The sequence below is a fragment of the Pteropus medius genome, unplaced genomic scaffold (assembly GCF_902729225.1).
Source record: "Pteropus medius unplaced genomic scaffold, Ma_sr-lr_union100, whole genome shotgun sequence".
Classification (NCBI taxonomy): Eukaryota; Metazoa; Chordata; class Mammalia; order Chiroptera; family Pteropodidae; genus Pteropus; species Pteropus medius.
Window position 1 is genome coordinate 9,779,003 of NW_024353908.1, and position 27,533 is coordinate 9,806,535.

At 37.1% G+C, this 27,533-nt stretch overlaps 1 protein-coding gene and 1 pseudogene across 15 annotated transcripts in view; one reads left to right on the forward strand and one right to left on the reverse strand.

Moving 5' to 3' along the window:
• The window catches only part of MAGI1 (membrane associated guanylate kinase, WW and PDZ domain containing 1), a 544,874-nt gene that overhangs the window by 389,652 nt on the left and 127,689 nt on the right, over positions 1-27,533 (forward strand). The window lies entirely within an intron of this gene.
• Positions 12,684-12,802, reverse strand: LOC120593859 (uncharacterized; annotated as a pseudogene).

The following is a 27,533-nucleotide window of genomic DNA, read 5'->3' on the forward strand; positions in this document are numbered from 1 at the left end:
AGACTATTGCTTTCTTGATTTCTTTAATTCCACCCTCTGGTTTCATGTTTATGCTCCAACCTATAAGTTAGGGAAAATGGCAGAAGGAGAGAGAAACAATTGTGATTACATTTAAGAGATCAGTAGCTTCATTCTCTATCTCTTTTAAGTGCATACTTTTCAAAGGTTTTGGGGAAAACATGGAAACCTAATTTGACTATTAGTTTAATAGCAATTATTTTCTTTGTAGTCACTTAATAAATCTAGTTTAAGTCAAAAGACGGGAAGGTTATTTTGGAAATAATTGAATCTAATACTGATCTGATTTTTGCTCATATTCCAAGGTATATTCAGGTCCTAGACACTCTTGTGCAGAGAACAGATTTGTTCTCTGCCCCCTGTTTCATTCCGTTTTCCTTCCCACAATTTCTAGTTGAACATTAAATTATGAGGAAACAAAAATGAATGTTATATACTTTTTGAGTATGGACCGTTGAGTAGGGAGAGAGACAGATGAACAAAAAGCAATAATCCAATGTGGCAAAAGCCATAAGACGCCATAAATCATGGGGGAAATGCTAAGCGAGCATGGCGAAAGGAATGGTTGTTTCTGCTTTGAGTGTTGGGAAAGGCTACCTTAGAAAACTGGGCTTTGTTGCATCAATAGAAGTTTGCCAGGCAGAGAAAGAGGGAAGGATCTGTTAGGGAGTGGTAATATAATGAGCCAAGGCATGTTGGCATAAACGTGCATAGTCTCTTCATGGGCAGTATACAGTGGAGTGCATCTAGTATTTAAGTGCATGGAATGAATGACAGATGATGGCAGATGAGGTTAGAGAAAGTAGGGTAGGGTTTACTGTGAAGGATCTGAGTGTCACAAGCCTATGCTAATCCTTAGTAACACCAATTTTTCACTTAGAGCCCTTGGCCTTACCATAGACAGAATCGGAACTCAAATTGACTGAAACAGAAAAGAGAATTATTGGCTTATGTAATGAAAAACTCAAAGGTGTATAACTGCCCTCAGGCATGGTTGGAACCAGGTACCCACAGGTTGTTGTCACGAATCTGCCCTACATCTCAACTCTGCCCTCTCCTGTGTTGGTTTTATTCATATCTCTGGGAATGGGATTTTTCCTGGCAGTTTTAGACTCCCATTTTTGTTGTTTAGCACCCTCCATGAAGATGAGGTTCTTTTTCTTCATAGTTACAACTGAAGTCCTGAGATCGAGTCCCGTTGGATTCACTTGGGTCGTATGACCACCCTGAACACCCCAGCTGGAGAAGAGACTGTGCGGATTAGCTAGGTTCGGCTCACATGCCGATCTCTGGAGCTGGGAGCTGGTTGCAGTAAAATGGGGACTGGAGACTAGTTAGACCAAAACAGTACATTTCCAATACTATAAATTCACCTTCACAAATAAAAGGATTGGCTTTTTGGAAAATATCCTGGCATCTTTCTGATTTATTTTACTTTCATGACTATTGCAAGGGGGCCAGGCAGAGAGCCTCACCATCCTATTTGTATAAATCTTTAGGAAGGGTAAGCTGTAGCAATACTTTCAAAGCTTTTCTTACCTCTTATTTCATTAGCAGATCACTTTGTTATCCATTTATATTATCTATCCCATTATACCCTTTTCTGAGAACCTAGTATGTGGGAAGCGCTTGAAGCTAGGAACTTACAGTGTACTAGGAATTATTGTAAAAAGATGAATCCTGCATTCACAGAACTTACAGCTTGGTCACGGAGATAAGCTTAGAATAAAAATAATAAAAGTGAAATGTGAGTACATATGAAATGCAAAATCAACAATCTACAAGGAAAAAGATAAATAATACAGTCTTCGCCAGCTGCCTTTTAAAACAATGGGTAAAGACCTCAGAGTGAGGAGTTAAGCTGAATCTGCCTATTTCATTTGTTTTCAGTTTCTATGTGCCCCTCATGGTGTGAGCATCTCATGAAGTGGGGTGTGATTCTAGTGCTTGTTGTGTGTGTGTGTGTGTGTGTGTGTGTGTGTGTGTGTATTTTTTTTAATACAACATGGTCCTTGAATCCAAGCCAACTTCCTCAGCTGCTATTTAACCAAAGAAGCAGTAATCAATGGTGATTTTGACTATAAGCTGTCAAGACAAAAATATTGAGGTGTCATAATTAAGACAGAGATTACTTAACTGATTTCTATTTTAAGAAATATTAATTTTCATTTTCACTTTGCCAAATTCAAGATTCAGCTATTCTTTGAATCATTCCTCTTAGTCGAATGCATAAAATAGCTTTCAGCTGAATGAATGATGGTATTTGAATGTCCTTGATAGTTTTATTCCATTAAAAAAGAAAGAAACTGAACACTTGGGTTACTTTCTGGATTTAAAAGATTACCATGTTCATTGTTTTCCTGGTGTGAAACAAACCTGCTACTGAGAGAAATACAGTTGAGGTCTTAACACATCCTTCTGCATGCCATTTCAATGTTCCCTGCCCTTTACCTTTGTACATAAACTCCCCTCATAGGGACTGCTGGTATTAAACTCCAGCTTCTTTCTTCCTCTCCCTATTGCCATATTGACTGCACTCAGAAGCTTATGTCAGAGACAAGTCATCTTATCTAGTTCACCTGTCTCATCTCATCTAGTTCTTTTACAGGAGAGGAGAATGAGGTTGTTAAACTTCCTCAGAGTTAACAATGATCTTCTTGAAGCAGATCTCTCCTTTGAAGAGTTGTCCATGCACCATGGGAAAGGAGAAAATTGTTTTAATGACCTGGCCTTAGAAATATTCACTATCATCAGACTTCCTTTTCATATTTCAGATCATTTTCAAATTCATGACAGTAAAATCTCTTGGGAAACAAGAACAACACTGAGAAGGAGCTGACCTGGGCTGACATCTCCTACCAGCCGTATTGGATTTTGCCAGGGTTATTTTTGCCCTTGGCAGTCTTCTTCCTCCCTAATTGCAGGGCCATATGGTGCCTTGTCCCCCACATGGAGAGTTGGCACTTTTTCTCCATTCAATCTCTGTTCTTTCTGCTCTACAAATTATCTGCCATGGTGATGGGGTTGAACAAACTCACCCCGCCCCACCCCAGAGGTTTTGCAGCCTCAGTGCCTTAAAAATCAGGGTTTCTTCTAAATGCTCTAGATTAGCGACCAGCAATGAAAAAACTAAATAAGAAATGGTGAAATGAGATTGAGCTTTGGAGACAGTCAGACCTGGGTTCAAATACTGGCTCAGTCTCGCTATTATTGTCATTGTTCTAGCTGACAATACACAATGAGGATTTATGCCAGAGACTGTGATCTCATTTCCAGATCTTATTTATTTGTCATATCAGCTCTTGTGGAACTGAGGCTTGGAATAGTTATTAAGATACTTGCTTGCCCAAGTCACAGGGTTCAGGCCAGTTTTAAACTCCAGTCTTCTTTGTTTCTAAATCCCACCATACTATTAACCTATAGTACCTTTTACCTCTAAAATATCTAATATTAAATTGTGCTTTCATACTGTATTTTATGTCATAACTTAATCTGCATACAGGACCATTAGTGATCATACTTTTTAAAAAATATTCCAAATTTACACAAAAGATCTTAGGTAGTAGTGGGGAATTTGGGATTGGATGGATGTAATATGTGGGGTGGTTTCACAAGACTTTGCAAGTTTAATTTTCAAGGCTTCTAACTTAAGCACGATCAGACCAAGATATGATCTTAACCATCTTATTCAAATGCACAGAAAATATTTTGATGGAGGAGATCGATTAGGAGTTGCCTCTTGTGAGAATATTTGGTCAAATTAAAAGGACGTAGTAGAATCTTACTTGTTACTATTCTTCGGGCATAGTCAGAGTCTTTGAATTCCAGAAAGTGATTTTTAAGGGAAGATGTTGCAGTGATAGAATTTCTCAATAATTGGGCGTTTAGTGACATTTTAAAACTGTATTTTGGAAGATGTCCATACTCCATGATAGTCAAAACACTGAAGTAATGATTGCAGTGTGGTTCAAAACTAGATCCAAAAATGAAAATAATGCATAAAGTCTAAGCTCCTTTTAAGTATACACAAAGCAAAAGTTACCATCAACTTACTGTTTTACTCCTTGAATATTTAATGCTATGCTAAGAAATGTGGAATACATTATTATCACACTGTGAAGCCCCTATGGATAGTGACTGTGCCTCAGTTATCTTTGTTCCTTCACTGTCTCCACCCAATAGGTGTTCAATAAGTGTTCGGCTGAATTAAATCCACTAATTTGAGATGAGAAAGTCACCCAGTATTTGAAAGAAACACAAAACCAGGCCATCCACACATACCATCAATCAGTCAGTCAAAAGAGAAATATTTCATTCCTTTTGTGAGCCAGGAGCTATTCTAAATGCTGGGGGGAGGGGGGGAGTACAGAGGTCCTTCAAAAAGCTTACCTGTAGTGAATGGAGACATACATTAAAGAAGAAACTAAGTAATTCCTTGTGCTATCAAGTGCTACAAAGAAGAAAGCATAGAACATGTGGTGGAGATACTGGGAGAGAGAGAAGGGTCCTGCTGAACCAGAATGGTTAGGGAAATTTCCCTAAGGTAGTGCCATTTGAGATGAGAAAGGGGACGCCATGCAAGGATCTGCAGGGTAAATTGTTCTGCAAAGAAATGGAGAGAGAACTCATTAAGCGGCTTAAACAGGATAGGAATGCATTGTCTTTTTCTCTCTCACATTAGCAATATGGGGGTAAGTAATCTAGAGCTGATAATGCAGCTTGATGATCACCTGAACTCAGTGTTTCTGTGTTCTTGCTTTGCCTTCCACAGCTTTTGGCTCCTTCTGTCTTGTTGCTTTGCATTTTTCCAACTTCATGCTCTAAAATGGCTATCCAAGCCTGAGCTGCCATATTTGCACTGCAGCCTATCTCACCAAAGAAACTCTAAAGGGAGATGTGCTTTCTTGATTTCAGGTCTTTTCCTGAAAGTCACACGTAGTGTTTCTGCTTCGATTCCATTGGCTAGAATGTAGTCCCCAATCTATATCTAGCTGCAAAGCAGGCTGAAAATGTAGTCTCTATTCTAGGACACCCTGTGACTAAGAGAAATTGAGAGTTCTTTTACTAAGAATGGGAGAAGGGATGTTGGAGGTCAAGTAGCTATCCCTGCCACAAACAGCAAGTGCCAAATCTTTGCCATGTTCAAAAGCATTGTGGTTAGAGATTAGTGAAAAGAGAGTGGAGACAGATGAGGTCAGAGAGGAAAGTAGGAGTAATATCATATAGGACTTTTTAGGCTGTTGTTAGGATTTTATGAAAAATAATTGTTCTCAGTGCAAAACTAGGGGAGCATTGAATGGAAACCACTGGTGTAGAAGATGATTTGATTCAGGTTTTAGAAAGTTTACTCTGACCATTTTGGAACATGAACTGTAAGAGAGCTAGAGTGGGGACAGAGACACATGATTCGAGGATATGCAGATTTATGGGAATTGATGATGGTGGTGGGTTATACTATGCTGTTGGCAGTTGAAAGAACTTAAAGAGATCAGGTTTAGAATACATGCTAAGGCAAAGAAAAATAATAATAGCTAGTTACTGACAACTTGTAAAGCACTGTGCACCATTGGAAACACTCTACTATATCAATTTACTAATTTTCATAGTAACTCCATGCCATAGGTCCTATTTATTCTTATTTTACAGATGAGGAGACTGAGTATGGCAAGGCCAAGTAACTTGCTCAAGTTCACTTGGCTGGAAACTGGAGGAGCCATGATTTAAACCCAGCAATCTGACCCCAGGACATATGTTCTTAATGCTGCTATCTCTATAGGCCTTGAGGATGATGCCTAAGTGCTTCACCTGAGTGCACTATGGTTCACTTACTGAGATAGATGGGGAAATTGGGGCTGGAGAGCAAATCTATAGTAGTTCAGTCTGGGCCATGTTAATTTTAGTTTTATTATTAATAAGTTTTAATTTTGAAATAGTTAACACATAAATTTGCAAACATAATACAGAGTTCCTGTGTATACTTCTGAAAACAGTATCTTTGTCATGCACTTTATTAATTCTAACATGTCTCTTAGAGATCTGAATGGAGATTTCATATAGGCGGTTGGACAGTAGGCAAGTCTGCAGCTGAGACAGCAACTCTAGCTCTAAATTTGAAGTATCAATTTGAGATTCATCATCATACAGATATAGAACCATAGGTCTAGATTGGAGCAATTGGCATTGATTTCCCCAGAGATTTTGGCATACCCCAAGAGAAATTTAGTTCATGCTTGGGACCTATAAAATTAATGTTTAGAGGTACCTTTGATTGCACTACCTATATACTTTGTTAAATACTTTGCCTGGATTATGTCACTCAATTCCCACAACAACTCGAAGGCATGGAGATTATTTTCCTTATTAGACAGGCAAATCAAAGCTTATGGGAACTGCAAATAGTAACATGACCAGTTGAAATTCCAACACTGGGCTGTCTGTCTCCAAACCAATATTTTTAACCACTCTGGTATGCCATTTGGAGGAGTTTTGTGATAAAGAGAGAAATCAAGGTTAGTCTTAGCGCTTGCCTAATTTAACAACTCGGGTGACACTGATGACAAGCATTCAGTGACGTTCAAGGTAGCACTCTGAACACTAATGGATGCCCTTCTTTATTTTAACCTTGGATAATTACAGGGCTGATATTCCCTCGGGTGCTCACTTTATTTTTACTACATGCAAGATATTACTTCATTCATTCATTTATTCAGCAAACATTTACTGAACACCTAATATAAGCTAGGCATTCTCCTGGATACATGGGTAATATATGTAGGTGGGGTATGGAGAGGACATAAATTCATTTAAGAGACTATAACTATAAAGGTGGGAGAAAGTCAAAATCAGCTAATGATGGGGAAAAGAACAGGAAAAGCCTTAACCAAACAAGTATAGCAAAGGCTTACTGCAGAAGTTACCAGCTGTGTGCATGTATGTGTTTAGTGTAACTACCTATTAATTCTATCTATGTAGAGTTGACCCTTGAACAATACAGGCTTTAGGCGTGCCAACCTCCCCACCCCACTCCCCATGCAGTCTAAAATCCCTGTGTAACTTGATTCTCCAATAACTTAACTACTAATGGCCTACTGTTGACTTAAAACTTTACCGATAACATGAACAGTCAAATAATACATATTTTGTATGTTATATATATTTTGTATTTTTACAATAAAGTAAACTAGAGCTAAGAAAATATTATTAAGAAAATCATAAGGGAGAGAAAATACATTCACAAGTACTGTACTATTTTATCAATACTGTAAGTTTACACCGTCTGTTTACAAGATGAATCATCTCTCAGTATCTACATCAATATTGCCTTATATGTTATAAAACACTGTAGATATTATTCTTATTACTAACACTAGGCAGCAAAAATAAAAAGATAATATGAAAAATAAATTCATATTTATTTACAAGTATAAAGATTCATGCACTAATAACGAAGGAACAGTAATATGATTGCTTTATGGTAGCCTAGTGTAAAAGATACAATTGATTCATGGTAGTAAGAAAATCTCTAAAAAATTTTTAACAAATCCACATATAAGTGGATCCGTACATTTTAAACCTGTGTTGTTTAAGGGTCAACTGTATATATTATCTGTGTAGATGTTATATTTATTTATATAGTATGTGTATATCTATGTGTTTGTGTTTTATGTGTGTATCTATATATTATATATGTGTATATATTTAAAATATTCCACTCCTAGATAGATACTCAAAATAATTGAAAACAAATGTTCAAACCAAAACTTGGACATGAATGTTCATGTAGTAAACTATTCACAATAGTCAAAAGGTGGAAACATCCTACAAGAAGATACATGCTACCATATGAATGAACCTTGAAAACATGCTAAGTGAAAGAAGCCAGACACAAAAGACCACATATTGCATGGTTCCATTTTTATGAAATATCCAGGATAGGCAAACCTATAGTAGTTGCCAGGAGTTGTGGGGAGACGAGAATAGGAGTGAATGTTTAATGGGTATGGACTTTCCATTGGGGTTAATGAAAGTGTTTTGGAACAAGATAGAGATGATGGTTGTAGAATATTGTGAATGTACTAAATGCCACTGAATTGTACGGTTTATAATGGTTTAAATGGTGAAATTTATTTTTTTATATTTATCAGTATAAAAATACGTGTTTGAAATCTTTTACTTTTAAAATGAGAACAGAAATTCCTGGATTTCTTTTATTTTTAGAAAAGAGAGCATTCTAATGAGACATTAATTAATGGCAATATTTTGAATAGCTAAAAGTAATGTATTGGCACAGTGGTGAATTTTTACCTTGGAAAGAAGAAAAGAAATGTGAATTGACATTTGCTGCACATTTGTTCTCTTCCAGGCCCTGTGTGAAGTACTTAACTAGGTTATCAAATTTAAATAATCACAAGAGCCTTTTGTTCTGGGAGACATTTCTCCATGTTAAAGATTCAGAAGTTGAGGTGTAGGTGGACCTGTAACTTGTCCAGTGTCTCACAGAGAGAGGTGCAGTTTCTGGGAGTGCCAGTTCCCTTGGATGCTCCACTGCATAAAGACAGGCACCCCTTCTTCTGGTTCATCCATGGTGACCTCAGGCCCCAGCCCCTGGCCCCGCCATGGTGTATGTATTGAATCTGGTCAGTGAATGGACAACAACCTTCATTTATGTAAAGTAGCACAGTATTTGATGGCAGTTGGACCACTTGCCATCATGAGGGAGCCAGGTGACTTTGGTACCATTAGGTGAATCTGTATCAGTTGACATAGAGTAAAAGAAAAGTGAGGAGAAAATATGGTATTTCTGTTACCTTAAAAAAGTCTAAGTTTCAAGCTACCTTTTTCAAGATGTTTCAGGTCTTCTGTGATATAAATGATAGAGGCAGGACAAAGAGGAATTAATAAGCAGTTTCAGATTAATTTATGGTCCTCTTAAAGTCTTTGTATTCTCTCAGTCAACCAGAAAAGGCAGTCTATAAAAATAACTTTATTTTATATAAAGATCAATCTCCCTCACGTTTTGTAAAACTGCCAGTTACTACTTACAATCTCTCTGAAATATAATTAACTTTGAAAACAATATTGCAGATAACTAGATAGGAGACTCTTGAGTATCTTCATGGAAGCATCTCAAGCACAGCAAGCTGTGGGTGCCCAGACTGCCGACTGTGACTGTTTCCTTGAAAGAAGGCTGCTGGTGGGACCAAGTAGTGCTTACTTTTCTTCTGCAGGTCTAGCCTAAAAGCAATGACTTAGGTCAGCTCTTTGAAATCTAGAAAATCACCAGAGGAAGAGAATATACATGAATATTACCCTTCCTGAAATATATTGACCATTCTAAATGATTTAAAGACCTGCATTTTTAGCTTTATGCTTGTATTTTAGGCTTGGAATTAAGAACTCGATATTCTTTTTTCGTCTCTTATTCCTGCCTGCTGGTGGCTTTTGAAAGTTTCCAGGGCTTAATGTTAATGATCGATGGCAAAGCTAGGAACTAACAGCTGTGGGTTTGATGACCATTTAATTTTTTAACCTTTAGAGGATTGCGGGACTATTTATTCACCCAATTACACATATTGTCAGTTGAGGGAGCACTCCTATACAGCTCTGAAAGTGTCAGGTCTATAAAAGGTAGCCTAGAAATTCCCCTCTTGGCTGTTCTTGTATTTATTTAAGGCAATGAGAAGGTGGGTCAAATACAGGGTCCTACATGTGAGGAGGGAATTAGGCTCTTGGTTGGTGAGCGACTGCAGGTATATGCAGTGTGTCATTAGAGTAATTGAGCTGTGTTTTCATAAAGAAGATAGTTTCATTATCAAATTCTTGTTTTAACACTGTCATAATAGCAGCTGGAACACATATGAACTAATTTGCATGCATATAAGGAATTCTGGACAGCTTGGTAGCATAATTACTGCATAACATACGTTGCCAGGAAGAGCTGGAGCTTTTACTAGAGGTATGCTCATGGGACTCATCTCCCTGACTTTGTTAAGTTTCAGATGATATACAAGCAAGAAGTAGCCATTTCAGTGACACTCCATTTATTTTACGGGCAATAACTTCCCAAGTTACCTTAATCTGAGCAGGCATTTTGGCAATATATAGCAATAATGTCAACAGCACCTTCACAGCAAACTGAACATCAGGGAGGATAGAAAAAAAAAAAAGAAACAATCAGATATCTCATTCTGTTTTTGGAGTGGAAAACCACAATAGATATTATTAATTTGCAGGTATAATTAGTTAGAATAATGTAAATTATGATGAAAATAGATAATGTAAGATTATTTCTTTGAAAATCTGATTATATGTAACAAAAGATTCTAATTTGTAAAACTTAGGAAGCCTTTTTTTTCTATACACATTTTCTAAAACTGTCATCTCCCCCTGGCTGTGATTTGGTAAAGTCACTGAGGTCCCCAAGAAAAAGGTGATAATGTCTGTTTGCATCACTTTTACTAGGCACGGTGATTGAACATAGTAGGTGCTCAGTAAATATTTGTATAATGAAGAATTGAATTCTCATCATTGACCCTGAGGGTATTAAGAATTAAGCACATTCTATATTAGTGATAAGTTCACTGTTTTGTTCTCCTTTTGTTTTTTCATAAATTTTTACAAATCAGAGGTTCTTTGTATCTGTGATTGGAATATTCTATGACATTAATCTGAAAAGGTAATACAGTGGAGCATATAGAGTTACTCCAGACAGTAGTCCATGTTTTAAATTAAGATGTCATTTTATTTTATATTCCTAGAAACTAGTGGATTAGACACCTCACTGTTCTAAACTTAGTATTTACATTTCTAGATTACTGTTTGTCATTTAGTGACATCTTTGGGTATCATGGGTTTATCTTAATTTTACAAATATTTTTAAAAATATTTTTTCAATTATAATTGATATGCAATATTATATTAGTTTCAGGTATACAACATAGTGATTAGACATTTCTGTAACTTATAAAGTGATCACTCCAATAAATCTAGTACCCATCTGACACCATACATAGTTATTATAGTATCATTGACTATATTTCTTATGTTCTGCATTACATCTCTGTAGCTATTCTGTAACTACCAATTTGTACTTCTTAATCCCTTCCCTTTTTTCACCTATCCTCCAACCCCACCTTCCATCTGGCAACCATCAAAATGTTCCCTGTACCTATGAGTCTGTTTCTGTTTTGTTTGTTTATTTTTTTTTTTAAGATTCTACTTTAAGCATAATCGTATGGTTTCTGTCTTTCTCTTACTCATTTCATTTAGCACAATACCTTCTAGGTCCATCCATATTTTTGCAGATGGCAAAATTTCATTCTTTTTTATGGCTGAGTAATATTCCATTGTATATATATACCACTTCTTTATACATTCATCTGTTGATGGATACTTGGGTTGCTTCCGTATCTTAGCCACTGTAAACAATGCTGCAGTGAACATATGGATGCATATGCCTTCGAATTAGTGTTTCGGGTTTCTTTGAATAAATACTCAGAAGTGGAATTACTAGATACTTTTTGTCTCTTGTTATAGCCTTTGTTTTAAAGTCTATTTTGTCTGGTATAAGCATTGCTACCCCCATCCCCCAGCATTTTTTTTCACTTCCATTGTCATTGGATATCTTATTCCATCTCTTTACTTTCAGTCTGTGTGTGCCCTTCAATCTAAAGTGACTCTTGTAGGCAGCATGTGTAAGGGTTTTGTTTTTTTTTTCCCATTCAGCCACGGTATGTCTTTTGATTGGAGCATTTAATCCATTTACATTTAAAGTAGTTGTTGATAGATATGGACCCTACAGGACACCTACTATGTAAGACCACTCCGCCAAGACCAGGAGACATAGTAGCTCTACCTAATGCTGCCAAAATGAAAATACAAACGAATATTATCCAAATTAAAGAAAAAAACAAAACTCCAGAAAAAGAACAAAATAAAATGTAGGCAAGCAATCTACTAGGTACACAATTTAAAATACTAGGTAAAGATGCACAGCAATCTCAGTGAGAACGTGAACAATGACATAAGAAGTGTGAAAGTGGAGATAGAAAACAAAAAAAAAGAACCGGTCAGAAATGAAGACTGCATTAGAGGGACTCAATAGATTAGATGAAGCAGAGTATCAAATCAGCAATTTGGAAGTTAAGGTAGTGGAAAATACCCAATCAGGACAACAAAAAGGGAAAAGAATTTTTTTAAATATGGATTGTTTAAGGGGCCTCTGGGACAACATCAAGCATACCAACATTTGCATCATAGGGGTACCAGAAGGAGAATAGAGAGAGCAAGGAATTAAAAACCTATTTGAAGAAATAATGATGGAAAACTTCCATAACCTGGTGAAGAAAATAGACATACAAGCCCAGGAAGTACAGAGAGTCTTAAACAAGATAAACCTCAAAGAGACCCACACCAAGACATATCATAATTAAAATGCCAAAGGTTAAAGATAAAGAGAGAATTTTCAAAGCAGCAAGAGAAAAGCAATTAGTTACCTACAAGGGAGCTGCCATGACTGTCAGCTAATTTCAACAGAAACTTTGCAGACACAAAATATTCTTTTATTTATTCATTTATTTATTTATTTTTAGGTGAGGCAACCCTTGGTTGACCTCACAGATTGCGAGGACCTTGTCAGCTTACAATTCCTTATTTTTTTATTTTTATGCCTACAGCACCTCGTCTTCCGAGGTGGTCTCCCATCCAAGTACTAACAAGGTCCGACCCTGCTTAGCTTCCGACATGAGACAGGATTGGGCTTGTTCAGGGTAGCATGGCCGTAGACTGAAATATTCAAAATGATGAAGAGAAAGGACCTACAACCAAGATTACTCTACCCAGCAAAGCTGTCATTTAGAATCAAAGGACAGATAAAGAGTTTCCCAGACAAGAAAAAGCTAAAGGAGTTCATCAGCACCAAACCAGTATTACAAGAAATGTTAAAGGGACTTCTTTAAGAAGAAGGGGGAAAAAAGTCAAAATAAGAATAACGAAATGGAAATAATTACAGTTGCATGGATTTTCAAAGCATTCCCAGCACTAGCTGATTGTTCTCTGTGGATGATCTCAGTACAACAGGTAGTGTGCTTGGTCATAAATAAGGGTGAAGAGGGGGGAAAATGACTGAGGTTGATGGAGTTTGTGAGGATATCAGTTGGAGCTGCCAATCAAAGGAAAGCATTTTGCTCAGCACATTTAGAATTTTCCCAGAAAGGTTATTCACAAATGAGGCAGCTATGATGTCAGGGTAGAGGGATGGCTGCATCTGGGAAACTTGGTGATTGAGGGTTGTGAGCTGGAAAGGAACCATGGACTCATTATAGGGAAATGAGAATGTTTAAATTTGAGTCTGCAGATACAGTTCCAAGGAGATGTTTAAAATGATGGTTGAAAGAGGTTGGGGCTAAGGGAGAGAACTATTTCTAGCAGACAGCACAAATGAAGTAATTATTTCTGGACGACATATGTGAAGCCGTACCTGCTAGACCTGTGATCTTTAGTGCTTGATCTGAAGGGTACAGTTTGCGTATTATTAATGGGCTGGGTTAGGAGCTTTGCCAGTTTTCCTATTACATTTCCTGGATCATGGCCAAAACTTTGTGGATGTGCTCCGACCTCCAGAAAGAGCCCTACGAATTGAGAGAGTTAGAGTGTAAGTGACCACAAGGAATTCCGCATGGCCCAACTTTTCAAATATCCACCTGTCATGATCTGTTGTTTGGCTCAACTTGGTTCTACAATAAGGACTATGCACTTCGATATTGTTCACTTGTTTTCACACTCACACAGCAGACCGGAAGAACAGGAAGTGTTGACACTTTGTAGAATAGGCTACATTTGCTCAGTTCTGCTATATCTCTGTTACCTAATCCCATTCTATTGTAGCATGACCAACTGGAATATAATGATGCTCCCAAATGTCTCAGCATTTGCCCTGGAAATTTGACAGAACACAGCTACATGCCTATCACTTTTCTATAAGCAAAAACAAAGTAATAGAGCTAGAGGCTAATGTTCATTAGCCTTCCCATGAAGTACCAAGCCCTGTGCTAAAGAATCTTTCTATTTATTATCTCTTAGAATTCTCAGAACAATTTTATGAGCTGCTTATTAGAAATGAGCACTTCTGCCTTACCTGTGGCACTTTGGTTTTCCTCTTATGAAATCTATAAGAGACTCCATTGTTTCCGGATGGAACACATCAGATATTTTCCACTGGGTATTATTATCTGTCTCTATTGTATATCATGCTTTGTGGATTAAGAGTATGGTCTAAAATTTTAATTATAAAAGTTTGCTGTAGGATAACAACACTACTCCAAAATCCAAAATCAATGTTTCTTTCTTCTTTACCTTTCTTTTTTCTTTTCTCCCTCTTTGTTTCCGTTCTTCCATTTTTTATTCTTTTTTTACACCTTGCCTTCCCTCCTTTTCTCATTTTCTTCCTTCATTTCTCAGAGTTTCATTGCATATTTGCTTTGTAGCAACCACTATAGTAACTGGAGGGCTGGGTTTCACGTGATCTTTAACTTTGAATTTCTGTTGATGTCAGAAGAAATAAGATATCATTGACTCTTCTGTAGTGACATTTCCCAGGACATGCACTCTGGAAATATTTATGCTTGTTATCTTGAATGACACAAAATTATGGAAAGGCCCTGTGGCTAATTTATGTTTGCATTTTAGTTTTAGCCACTATTTCCAGTCATTGCCAGCACAGAAAGAATTCTTATTTAGAATACTTATGCAGTTCAGTCTTAACCGTGGCCATTCTCAAGCACAAAAGGCAAACAAAGTTGATTAAGGTCAAGATCTCCCTTGAAATTGTCTTAATTTGTGAACTATCTAACACTCTGTGGGGCAAGATGCTCTCTTTGAGGTGCACGTGGAACAAGGACCATTGGGAGAGCACCCTCTCATCTCCTGGCCACTCAGGACAGAAGTTCATTTAAATGGAGAAACAATTACATTCTTCACATTGCTTTTTCTACCTCCCTTCACTTTTTCCCTTCCTCTTTTATTATTTTCCTAACTTCACTCATTATGTTAGCACACATTAAATGGTATTTATAGTGATTACACTCTACCCTTTCTTGGATCTTTGCAATAGTAGAACTAGAGCATTGTCTCATTAAATATCCAGAGCATCTGAAGTAGAATTTTCTACTCTTGAGATAAAATGACAGGCATACATTGGGTCAGCAATAATCTGTTTAGTGACTAATATGGGCTATCAAATATTCTGAGTGACTGCATATGCATTAATGATTGACTGTGGTGTAAAAGACTCTTTTACACCAGACCCCACAGTTAGCCTCCAGGGAATACACATGCTGGTTGAAACAAATAAATAGATCATTTCAATGGAGAGTGGTAAGACATATGGTGTGGGTAGAGGTGGATGCTTTGAGAACTCATAGTAACGATACCCAACCCGGCCTTCGTGTATCAGGCAAAGTTTCCTGGAAGAACTAATGTCTTAGCTGAGCCTAATGCCAGAAGAACATATGGGAGCCCGGCAGGAATTGATGGTGTGTTTTCTGACAAAGGAGTAGCAGGTGTAAGGTCTCCAAGTGTAGACAATCATGGTAGGTGCCACATTCAGCTAAATTAGCTAAGACTTCTCTGTCTTTGGAGCATTTACTTGGAAGCGGGGGTGTTCGTAGTCAGGAATGCCAAAACTGGTGTCCTAATTGCTGACAGACATGACTGAGGAAGAAGCAGGTTATGGAAAAACTTTCAAGAACTCTACAGAATTTTGGTTTTCTCTTATAGGTTGTGGAAAGCCATTGGAGGACTTCAAACAGGAGAATGATGTAATTAGATTTGTATTTGCCATTATTGTCTCTTGAGTCTAGAATGTGTGTCCTATATCATAAGTCATTGCAAGATTTCATCCTAAACTTGGCTTATATAGAAGAGAAAATAAGAACAGGAATCTTCTTGATACTGAGTTCCTCTAAAAACATGAGTAAGCTGCCTTTGAGATGAAGGAAAGTGGTACTCCAACTTCCCCAGCCTGTGTTGGTGTTTCCCACAGGGAACACTAGTCCTGTGAAATGTCCAATGAAGAAAGAGCTGGGTAAATGCAGCATAGTTTATCTTTTTGGGAAACTCAATGAGTACCAGCACCTTAAAGACTTTGAAGAAGTCTTGCAGTAAACTGTTTAATTGGATTCAGCTATTTGACTCAGATCTCTTTACTGCTGAAACTATGTTAATGTTTGCAAGCCATGCTGTGGGAGAAAAGCAGAGTTTTTGAGGAATATCATTGTAAGAGTGAAAGAAGAATGAAACCCTTTTTATTTCCCCCCTCGCGATAGTATGTTCTTTTTATTACTACCTCTCTATAGCAATAATAAAGACGGTTTGGGGAACTTATTGCTCTCTTAAGCTTATGTGGCTATTAAGAATTATGGAAATGACAGAGAAACACATCCCAGATACATTAAATTCTATTGAAATAAGCAATAAATTTAATAACAGGTTTTTAAAAATAACAAAATTTTGGTTTATGCTTCAGCAGATAAATGGTGGCTTCTGTGTAAAAATGAGAAGTTTTATGATTGCTAGTTTGTAATGACTTTCTAATGCATTTCAACATTTTGTAGTTTAAAATGAAAACTTGACTCTTCATAAAGTTCTTGTGCTTTAAATACTCATTAACATGGTAAGGGATATAACATTTATCATAATCTAACCACCGAGTAGGAAGCTAAATCACTCAGGAACTCAGGTATACATATTTACATTAAAATAGTGAATTTTCATTGTTCATGAATATTCATTGTGCTTTGTATTTACTCAGTAAGCAACACAGGCCTCAATATTTTCCGAAAGCTATATTTCACAAACTAATGGCATTTTGGCATAGATATTTAAATGTTTATTAAACCATTTCCAAACATCTGTTGTACCTGCTCCTAAATCATTGGCTATTGACACTTTTTAAGTAACATTCCTTTCCAGTGTCCTCCCAACAGTGTATCTTGAAGACTGGTTGTTTAATATAAGGATGTATGGCAGTAGGTTTTTCTGGTTTGCTGTAGCTATTATGTCAGAATTTTATTGCTTCTGGCTAAATGCCACAGAAAGACTTGTACTGTTAAAATAGGCTCTCTCTATTCAGTATAATCTCCATAATAAAGTAGAAGTGGATGTGAGTATCTCAGAACAGTGATCTGTTATCAAGCCCAGGTTAATAAAGTGGTAAAGTGATCTTTCTGTTTGATTCTCTTCTGCTTGGGGTAGTTGATGTTGCATCTCATGTGTAGGGTTTTATAATAGAGTTTACACTAATTTTCTGCAGCGAGATTTTGATAGAATGATAAAATCATGCGCTTTCTTTTGTAAATTTACAGCCTCTTAAATTGATGTCATTCCAGTTTGCTTTCCACCGAGTTGGCTAAAATCTTTACCAAAGTAGATACAGTGGTCTTAAAATTCGGGGAAGGTATTATGCCAAGAGTTAGGATGATTTCATTAGCTCCTTTTATTATCCCCATGCTTCACCAGTTACAAGAGGCTTCTGAAAGTCAGTGTGGCAGATAATCATAGATTTTTAAACACTGTTCTTGGTTCGAAGGTGGGTAGTCAGCTGTGGTTGTCGGTTCCCCCGGAACCAATTCTTTTTGCATCTGGGCTCTTATGGTAATAGAAATCAAGGACTCATGCCACAAAAGCTTCCATTTTGAAAATATTCAGTGGTATATGCCATCTTTAAAAATGTGAAAAAGCAATCTTTTTTCTAGCTCACTTTTTTTAAAGAGTACTCATTATTGTATCAGACACCAGCAAAGCATTTTTGCATACATATCTCAGTGTAACTAACAACATCTCAAGGAACTAGGCCATTTTATTAATTCCATTTGCAGATGAAGTTCAGAAAAAGTAATTAATTTGCCTAAGGTCACCTGTAAAGTGCCATAGTTGAGTTCAAATACAAATCTTTCTGAGTCCAAAGCCCAAGTTCTTAACCACATTAACCTAATTTCTCCCAAATAACGCTTAGGAACTTATCTTTTCCCTTATGGCTGGATCTAGGCCCCCATGAATTCTGTTCTGGTTATCTATTGCTGTGTCACAAACCACTCCAGCACTTAGTGACTTAAAACAATAATAGGCATTTGTTTTGTTCATGAATCTGCACTTAGGGCTCAGTGGGGTAGCTTGTGTCCGTCCGTTCCATGAAGACTAGACTGGGTGGTTCAAGTGTAACTAGAGGGTCCTTAGAAGGATGGTTGACTCATGTACCTGCAGAGTTGTGCTAGCTGTTTACTGGGAGACCAGCCTGGAGTGTTGGGTGGAAGTTTCAGTTCCTCTCCAGAAGGGCCTCTCCCACCTCCTCCTAGCATGGCAGTTATGTTCCAAGAGCAAGCGTTCTAAGAGGCCAAGTTTGAAACAAGAAGAATCCTTCTGACTAGCCTTGGAAATAACAGTGTCACTTCCTCCATATTCTCTTGGTCAAGCAAGTCACTAAGCAGATTCGGATTCAAGGGGAGAACTGGACATTATTTTAATGGGAGGGATAAGTGGCTTATTTACCCTATCACACAATCTATTGTTTCAGTTACTATAATATTCTTTTAACTAGTGTTCCTCTTTCTATAGTGCACTATTGGAGTTTAGTCTTACCCCAGTAGATGGAGTGACCTCTTTAAAATCAGTCTGTAAATTCTCATAACACTCCTCTGGTAAAAACCCTCCAATGTCTTTCCATCTTTCAGAGTAAGAACTTATGGTGGCCTACTTCTCCTTTTTTTAATCAAGTCTCCATTAACTCTCTGATCAGAAATTTTACTCTTACCCCACCCATTTTGCTCTTGCTGTGACTAGTACCCCAGGCACATTCCTGCCTTGGGGGCAGTTGCATTTGGTGATTTGCATTTGGTGTTCCACCCTGTGCCTAGAACACTTTTCTGGGTTTTCTACATGGGTCCTATGCTCACTTTCTTTAGACTTCTCTGCGTCTTTTACCTTCTTAGTGAGGCATTCCCTGACCATAGAAAACTGTAATTCCATTTTCATCACTCAGAATTCCTAATCACTCTTATTAGCTTATTTATTGTGTATTTTTACCTATTAGAATATAATGTCTGTGAGGTCAGCAGCTTTGTTTTGTTCGTTTTGTTTTGTTTGCTTAGTAAATATTTGTTGAATGCATGAAGGAACTTGATTTCAACACATTTTAATTTTTTGTGGTATTGATGTTTATGAAGTATTTTAACTTATGACCATTACTTAATGTCTCATAATGCTATGAGACATCATATCTGACTAACAAACAGCCATTTGGGATTCCAAGTCACACTGAGGCGTTCCAAGGGGAGATCACTACCAATTCCCATCTCCTCCTCCTTTCTTTCTTTCTTTCTTTCTTTTTTTTTTTTTGGAAATATCAAAAGGGATTATTGTTTTGTGAGGTTATTTCAACCCCCATGTGCCTTCCTTTCAACAAATAATTGTACAACTACTGCATGCCTGGGCTGTGCTAGTCACTGAGGACAGAGCGGGACAGACATACCCTTAGTCCTTAAGGTGTTAATATCATGGCAGAAGAGAAAGATAACGAATAAGCGTGCAGATACATAAAGTCCTTACAGATTGTGAGAAGTGCTATAAAAGAAATCTGCAGTAGTCCGTGAAGGAGAATTAGAGAAGACTTACGTGGATCGGGTTAAGGGAAGCCTTCGGGTACAAGGTGGTCTTTACACTGGAACCTAGACAGTAGCTTCTGGTTAGTTTTAAGCTACCGAGGAGAGAGAAACATTCATTTACTTAATGCTTATTCAGCACCTACCATGTTCAAGTTACTATTCCAGATTCTAGGGATTCGACAGTAACAAGACAGACAAAACCCGTTCTCATGGAGCTTACATTTTAGTGTAAGAAGGTATTTTCTAAATGTCATTTATAATCTAAAATTAAAATATAGTGTAATATTTTAGGATGCATCAGTCAGGGTTTGGTCAGGAAAACAAAAACAATACTGGGTATTTCAACAGAAAGATTCTATAATATTATAGGAAATTAATGTTGGAGATCCGAAAAAGCAAAAGAGGAGATGAGGTTATACAAAGAAAATAATGCCACGAAGCAGTTTGCACTCTTAGGGTAAGAGGACCAAAATGAAGCAGTTAGGGTTGTTCAATGCTGCAGGCTCAGAAGAGAGGCTCTGATGGCTGAGAACTTAGACCTCAGAAGAGGTGGCACTACCCTCCCACCCCTCACTGCTGGTACCTCTCAGAGGCTGGTTCTGGGGAGCTGTCACCCGGAACCAGATGCTACTGGTTGGGCTGATGGGCTCACACTGACAAACAGCAAACAAGCAAGAAGAAGCAGGTCCCATCTCCTCTCCTGCCTTCTGATCTTCCTCAGTTGGCCTCTCCTGTATAAGCATTTTGGGAAATGTAGTTTGCATATAGACTCCTAACCCTGTTTGGAAGGGTAGATTTGGAGCTGATAGACTACTTTAAAACTAGCAAAAATGCTGTAGAGAAAGATAAAGCAGGATAGGTAGGACAGGGATGGAGAGAAGTGGGAGAAGGCTGTTGCAATTTAAAATAAGGCATTAGAGATCTCCTTACTGAGAAGGTGACTAGTCTTTTGGGGCTGCCATAAGAAAATATCATAAACTGGTGGCTTAAACAGCAGAAATGTATTTTCTCATAGTCTCAAGAGACTGGAAGTACAAGATCTAGGTGCCAGCATGGCTGAGTTTTGGTGCGGACCCTCTTCCTGGCTTGCAGATGGCCCACTCTTTTTTGCTGTGTGCTCACTAGGTAGATAGGAGAGGGGAGGGAGGGAGGGAGAGAGAGAAAGAGAATACAAGAGAGGAAGGAAAGAGCTCTTCTTGGAGTCTCTTAAAAGGGCACTAATCCCTTTATGGGAGCCCCACCCTCATAACCTCATCTAAATATTATCTCTCAAAGTTCCCACCTGCAGATAACCATTACCTTGGGGGTTAGGGCTTCACCATGTGAATCTGGGAGCATCCACAATTCAATAACAGCAGTGATATTTGAGCAAATACTTGAAGGAGGTTTAAGAGCAGCCATGGGGCTATCTGGTGAAAGAGTGGCCCCTGGCAAGAGTGTGGTAGGGCTGAGTTACTACAAATACAAAGGCCCTGAGGCAGGAACCTGCTTAGAGTGTTCTAGGGACATAGGGGACAAAGAGTGACACACGAATCCACATGGCATCAAACTTTAGAGTTCAGGCTCAAGTCAGGAAATCCTAGGCTTTAATCCCAGTTCGTATCCCTGTTTAACTATATGATGGCCTTGGGGAAGTTAATATGTCCTCTCCAGTCCTCAGTTTCTTCATTTGAGAAGTGAGGATATTAAAACTATTCTCATGATTGTGATGAGGTTTCAGGGGGAAAAGAAAGTAAAGTACTTGCACAGTGCCTAATAAATATGTAAGTGCTTAATAAATATGTAGTGTGGTGCTGATGACGGTATTATTAATTCAACACCTGCTATCATTGCTGCTGCTGCTTCTCCTCCTCCTCCTCCACCTTATTATTATTATTCCTACTGCTATTACTACGACTTCTTTTGATACTACGAATGCTAATATTCATACTGCTATACTTATTTAATGACCCATGGCTTAAAACCTAGGTCAAGAAATTGCTTTTGATAAATTTTGGAGTTTTTATAATTCTAGTCCCTCAACCGCATGTTAAGATTTCTGAATTGTGCATCAGTCAGTACTATTTTTCACCATAAATTTTGTGACGTGCCCTCAATCTCATTTTCAGGATTTGTGTAGCCTGAAGTATATGAGTGGTGGGTGTGCTAATTTGATTATGAAAAATAGTGGTGCTTTTTCCTTGCAAAGTATTGGTCCACGATTGTTGAGTTTGGATTGTAATGAGTGGTTAGTGACAATTTTGAGGTCTGAGAATTTACTGGAAGACTCTAGGACCTCAACCCTGGGACTGGAGTGGTGACTGGGGCCTTCGGGTTCTTCACTATTGATAGTGTTCATTTCTGAATGTTGGGGATACTTGTCTTCTTTGTGTTTTTGGGGGGGTTCTAAATTTTCTGTGGTATGCGCTTTTTATATCTGAAGAGAAAAATAAGAGATTTTAAGTGTTATTTGTTTTAAAGTTAGCCACTTCTATAAGCATTTTTTATTGTCTGTTGCCATTGATTTTGTTGTAAATGTCATTGACATTAGTTGGTGTTCACTTAAGGATGTAGAAAACCAATTTTCTCTCAAGTGTCTCATATCCTGTTTTACCACAAAAATTTCTTCTACAAAATTTTGAGAGGTCACTAACTTTAAAAATGAATAGCTTTAATCTCTTATTACTCTTTTCAAATGTAACACGTATTACATATTGAGATTGGAAAAACTCTCTGGATTTCGTTTTGAAAAGTCAAGCCTGTGGAGGACATTGATGGTAGCTTCTGGATTTATGAAAGACTTTGATTGTTTGTTCCCCTCTGGGCAAAAATGTGGGGTTGCCAGAAGATGAGAGTATAACCACCAGGTAAATAGGTTAAGAGGCAGGTGTCTGGTGTAAACTCCTTGTAAGAGCTCCAGGATCATCTATCACAGCACCAGGTCTTCACCTGCTGACAGGAAACTAATGGCAATCATACTCTGTTGCCAAATCGAGGCACTAAAGATTTCTTCTACCCTGTCTTTACGCTTGATCAGTAGGCACTTCGACAGGGATGATGAATTAGATGAAACCCAAGAAAAAGAACCCGTAAGCATATGGGATAGGACATTTAATTAATATATGTAAAGCAAAACAAAAGAAAAATCACTCATTTTTTTTCCTTTTAGGAATAGATTTTTCATATGTCACAACTAAGATGTCATTACCTTTTAATTATTTGATCTTTAAATTTCTGTCTCTAATAAAGAGTCACTGATTTGATCCTTGATTTGATTTTATCTGGACTAGTTTGTACAGATGACAAGGGCATAATTTGCATTCTCGGGTTAGTGAGAATCCTGCAGACTTAAAATGATATGGCCATCTTAGAAGGCAATGCACTCACTCACCTGGCATTTCTGAAGTAAGGCTTGTTTGAAAGGGTCCATTTCTATTAGAATACAGAATAATTCTTGTTTTTATGTAATAATTATTATCAGTAACTTATAATAACAAAGATTTCCACTTGATTTTGCTTTTTAAAAACTGGCCATTTGTTTTCAAATAATATCTTTGATACCTCACATAGTCTAATGAAATAATTTTTTAAAACGTGAGTGTGGATAAAGACCAGGTTTTAAATTTATCTCATTGGCACAGGTTTCTATTCATTGCTGTCTAAATTTTCCAAGCAAATGTTTGCCAAGCATTAGTAATTTTTTTAAAATGTCACCTCTAAAAGCTGCCTAATTTGCCCTAACAGCTAGAGTGAAAAATAATAATTTATAGACCTCATCTATCTAGAAAGTGTAGTCTATTACATAAAATGACTTGGAGTTGTGGCAAGAGAAATACTACATAATGTGAGAATATAATTGCTCATTGAGAAATGAACTAATTGAAATGAGGGCAATAACAGTTAATCAACTGGGTCTATATCATTTTGCAAGTGCTCCAAGTCCTTGTTTTTTTGGATTCTGTCTTATAGTTACAGAGATAATGGGCAAGCATTAGATAAAGTAATGGATGGTCCTGGGGTGGGGAGAAGTCAAGGAAGTAATTCAGTTTTCTGAGAATCTGCCGATGTCATCATTTATGGGGGAAAAGCATTAGTAGCAGTCTCGAGTGAATCCAGCTGCCTGGGAACCAACCCACCTTTAAGTGATGTTCAAATATGTTTCTGTCTTTACTCATAAGACACTTTTTGAATAGAGTTTTCGGTGCCAGTAAAGCCTTTTTAGAGTGAATGCTTGCATTAAAAACTAAAACAAAATGAAAACAAGAAACGCATGTTTAAAAATGGAAAGATATATCTCATTAATATACTCTTCACTCAGTAACCCTTCAACACTATATTGAAATATAATCCTAGAAATTCTACTGTTCCCACTGGTTTTTTTTTAATGCTGTAAAGACAGTGCCCAACAAGGGAACATTTAAGTAGTACCAAAGTATATCTTTAATTGGTATGGGCGTAATATACCACATTACACAATATTCTCTTTCATTTACTTTGACATGGCAGTATATATACTTGATAGGAACCAAAATGAAATCTACAAGTGATGAATATTTGGCTGTATGCTTGAGAAGGCTTCAAGAACTATCATGCCTAAGTCAACTTAAATTAACACAAACTCCTTTATTCCTATATTCATCTTGAATTGCTCCTATAATTGCATTGTCTTAGTATTAGATATAAATTGATTTGTCTTTATAACCAGTCAAATAGTATTTGTTGAATAAGTGTATATCATATCCTTTCAATTGAATAATATGATCACGTGAAATCAAGGGACTTGAGGTCCTCAAATTCAGACATTGTATTCCAACAAATAGACATTTTCTTATAGATAGATACTAGTGCTTGATAACAATTTGATCAACTAAAATTATGGTATTTACAGAATCTGCTGACTTTGTGATTTCTTATTAAAGAAAATTCAAAGAGTTGTGGTTGAGAGTGTGTGCCTGTGTGAGAAGCTTTGGGAAATGATGGTTAAAGATAGAAAATTTGATGAAGGTAGGAGAGAAAAAATTCCTCTTGGGAGCATTGAATTAGGCAATATTATGTATAGAAAACCTGTGTTCCATGTTAGAAGTATACTAAATGATCATTAACTAGCTTCTTTTCTTTCACGACCATTTCCCTTTAAAAGAATGTGTGGTGGTTTTGATGGTGATGATGCTCTTGTCATTATAGCTAATGTTAATTAAGTGCATATGCTGATCAGGCTAAGCATTTTATATGTGTTGTCTTTTTATAATTCCTACACAACCTTATGAGGCAAGTATTATTAATACTCCTAATTTAGAGATGAGGAACCAATGCCCCAGAATGTTAACTTTGCTATGGTTGCACAGTTTGTAAATATCAGAGTTGAAATTTGAACTCACCAGGTCTGATTTTAGACTTTATAGTGATTTATCTATACTGCCATTCTGAGAGAACTCCAGACTCCTGCAATTTTTTGGAAAAATAACATAATATGGTCGATAATTTCTGATTTCACACTTGTTCTTGGTTTATATATCAGGAGAACTAATGGTGGCAGCTATTAAATTGTTGAAGAGTGAATTATACCATGCACATATTATTCATTAGAATTTAACAGTTCCTCTACTCAATTACGATATTCTTGATGACAGAGACTATTTTCTGTTTATCTTTGCATCTCTGTAGTTTAATATTATTTTAACAGCTTTATTGATATATAATGCACATTCCATAAAATTCACCCTTTTAAAGCGTACGATTCAGTGTTTTCATTATATTCCTAGAATTGTGGCAACCATTAGAACATACTGATAACCCCCAAAAGAAACCATGTAACCATTTGCAATCATTCTTGACTTTTTTTAAGCTAAAGAAAGAAAGCTGTCAAATATTAGAAATATTCTGCAGTGGGTTTACAAAGTCACCTACTTTGTGGAAACTTGATTTTATTAATTAATTAATTATAGTTTTGTAGCCAAAATAATCATTTTCTTTCACATACTTTTGAAATTATCTGGTTGAAATCGTTGGAATGAGTTCATTCCTTCTATATAGACGACTGCCATCATTAATTCAGTGAAAATAAAAAGCATTACCTGTCATAATGGAGAACGTCTATCTGATCTAATCCCTGTTTATCATAGATAGCCTTTAGTACTAGAATATGGCATTGCTGATTTCCAGAATTCCTTTCTGCACAAAAATGTCTGAAGATTATCCTCAGAAGTTGATTTTTGATAAGTGTGTAGCTAGTGCTGGAGATTCTTGTCCTTTATTTCTTGATTGCTGAATGTTTGACACAAATCAATGCCATCTTGAGAATTTTTACTTTCCTGTTTTTAATGAATGCAGTGTTCCCATGAGTTTATGTATGCCAAAGTTTCCTCCATGTAAAAGAGGAAGAATGTTTCAAATTATTACTTGACTTTCTGGTTCAATGGATTCTGGCCTAATTTACCTCATTATTCAATTTAAGAGGAGTAAGACATAGTTCCTGAGAGCTTGGGTTTTAGACCAAAAAAATCTTGGGAGAGGGACATTCTCTCATAAGTTTAACTCCCCCAGTGCACCTTTCCTTTCTTTGATGAGGACAAGTGATGATTTATTCACCCTCAGGTGAAGAGCTGTGGAGATCAGCTGTCCTCTCTCCACTAGTTTGTTCCCTTATTCCATTATACAGGAGCTTTCACTGCTATGTGGCAATAAATCTCTGGGTTCAAATCTTAGCTCTGCCTCTTACCAGCTGGGTAATTTTTGGCAAGTCACCTAATCTCTCTATGCATGTTTTCTCATCTGTGAAGTGAGGATAATCACTTTACAGGGTTATTACAAGGATCGAATGAGATACCATGTTTAAAGTATAAATGTTGGCCTAAATACAGATTTTTATTATGAACAAAATTTTAAAATGCCATAAATTTGGCAGGGACGTTGTATCCTTGCACAGGAGTTGATTTGTTATCTCATACTCATGCTCATTCTGTGATAACATCAAGGCAACGCTTACCCTTCCTGTTTTACAAATAAGAGCATTGAGCGCATAAAAAGGAATTGTCTGAGGTCAATAACGTTATTAATTTAGTGGCAGAGCTGAAACTAGAACCTGATTCTTCTTATATCAGTTCTTTCCTTTTGAGTCGCTGCCTTTGTTCATTATTGGGAGCAATCTGCTTGCCAAAGTCTTGCACAGATCACCTTTCTTTGTATCATAATGCAGTTCACGCAGCAGTAATTGGGTAGATCTCCTTGAAAGGTAGGTGACATGTTCAAACTTCTTCTAATAGAAGACTGACTTTCAAGAAAACGATATATGGGCATTTTGAAGGGTTTCTGCTGAACTACCTTCAACATGATAGCTCATTTGATTCTGGCACTCAAAACTTCTTTCTTGTCATCCCAAGTCATAGTCATAGAGAGAAAAGCTAGAACTAGGATCAAGAAAACCATGTTTGCCATCTCTGATATCTAGGGTACATTTCCAAATCATGAACACAATGGAATAAATGCCAAGTCTTTACTTATTTTCAAGTGCTTTAGGGGTGATCCATTAATTAGATTCCTGTGCCTTTATCACACAATGTTCCTACATGAAAGATGGAACCCAAAATGGTTTTTCGATCCCAGGCATGCGAGTTGTAGTGGGCATGAAATAATTATCTTTACACACTTGCTGTTGAGCAGTTTGGAAGTATTTCGTTCAAGACATAATTACTGAGTATTCTGTGTTATGATCCAGAATAGATAGATGAGGGTACTGTTTCTGACCTTTTTGCTGTGATGACTATGAGGTTTGGAGAGAGGGAATGCCCAGTTAGTCAAAATGATGTTTCTCAAAAGGATCAATTGACATTGCCCTGTGTATTAGTCACAGTTCTTCAGAGAAACAGGACAAAGTAAGTGTGT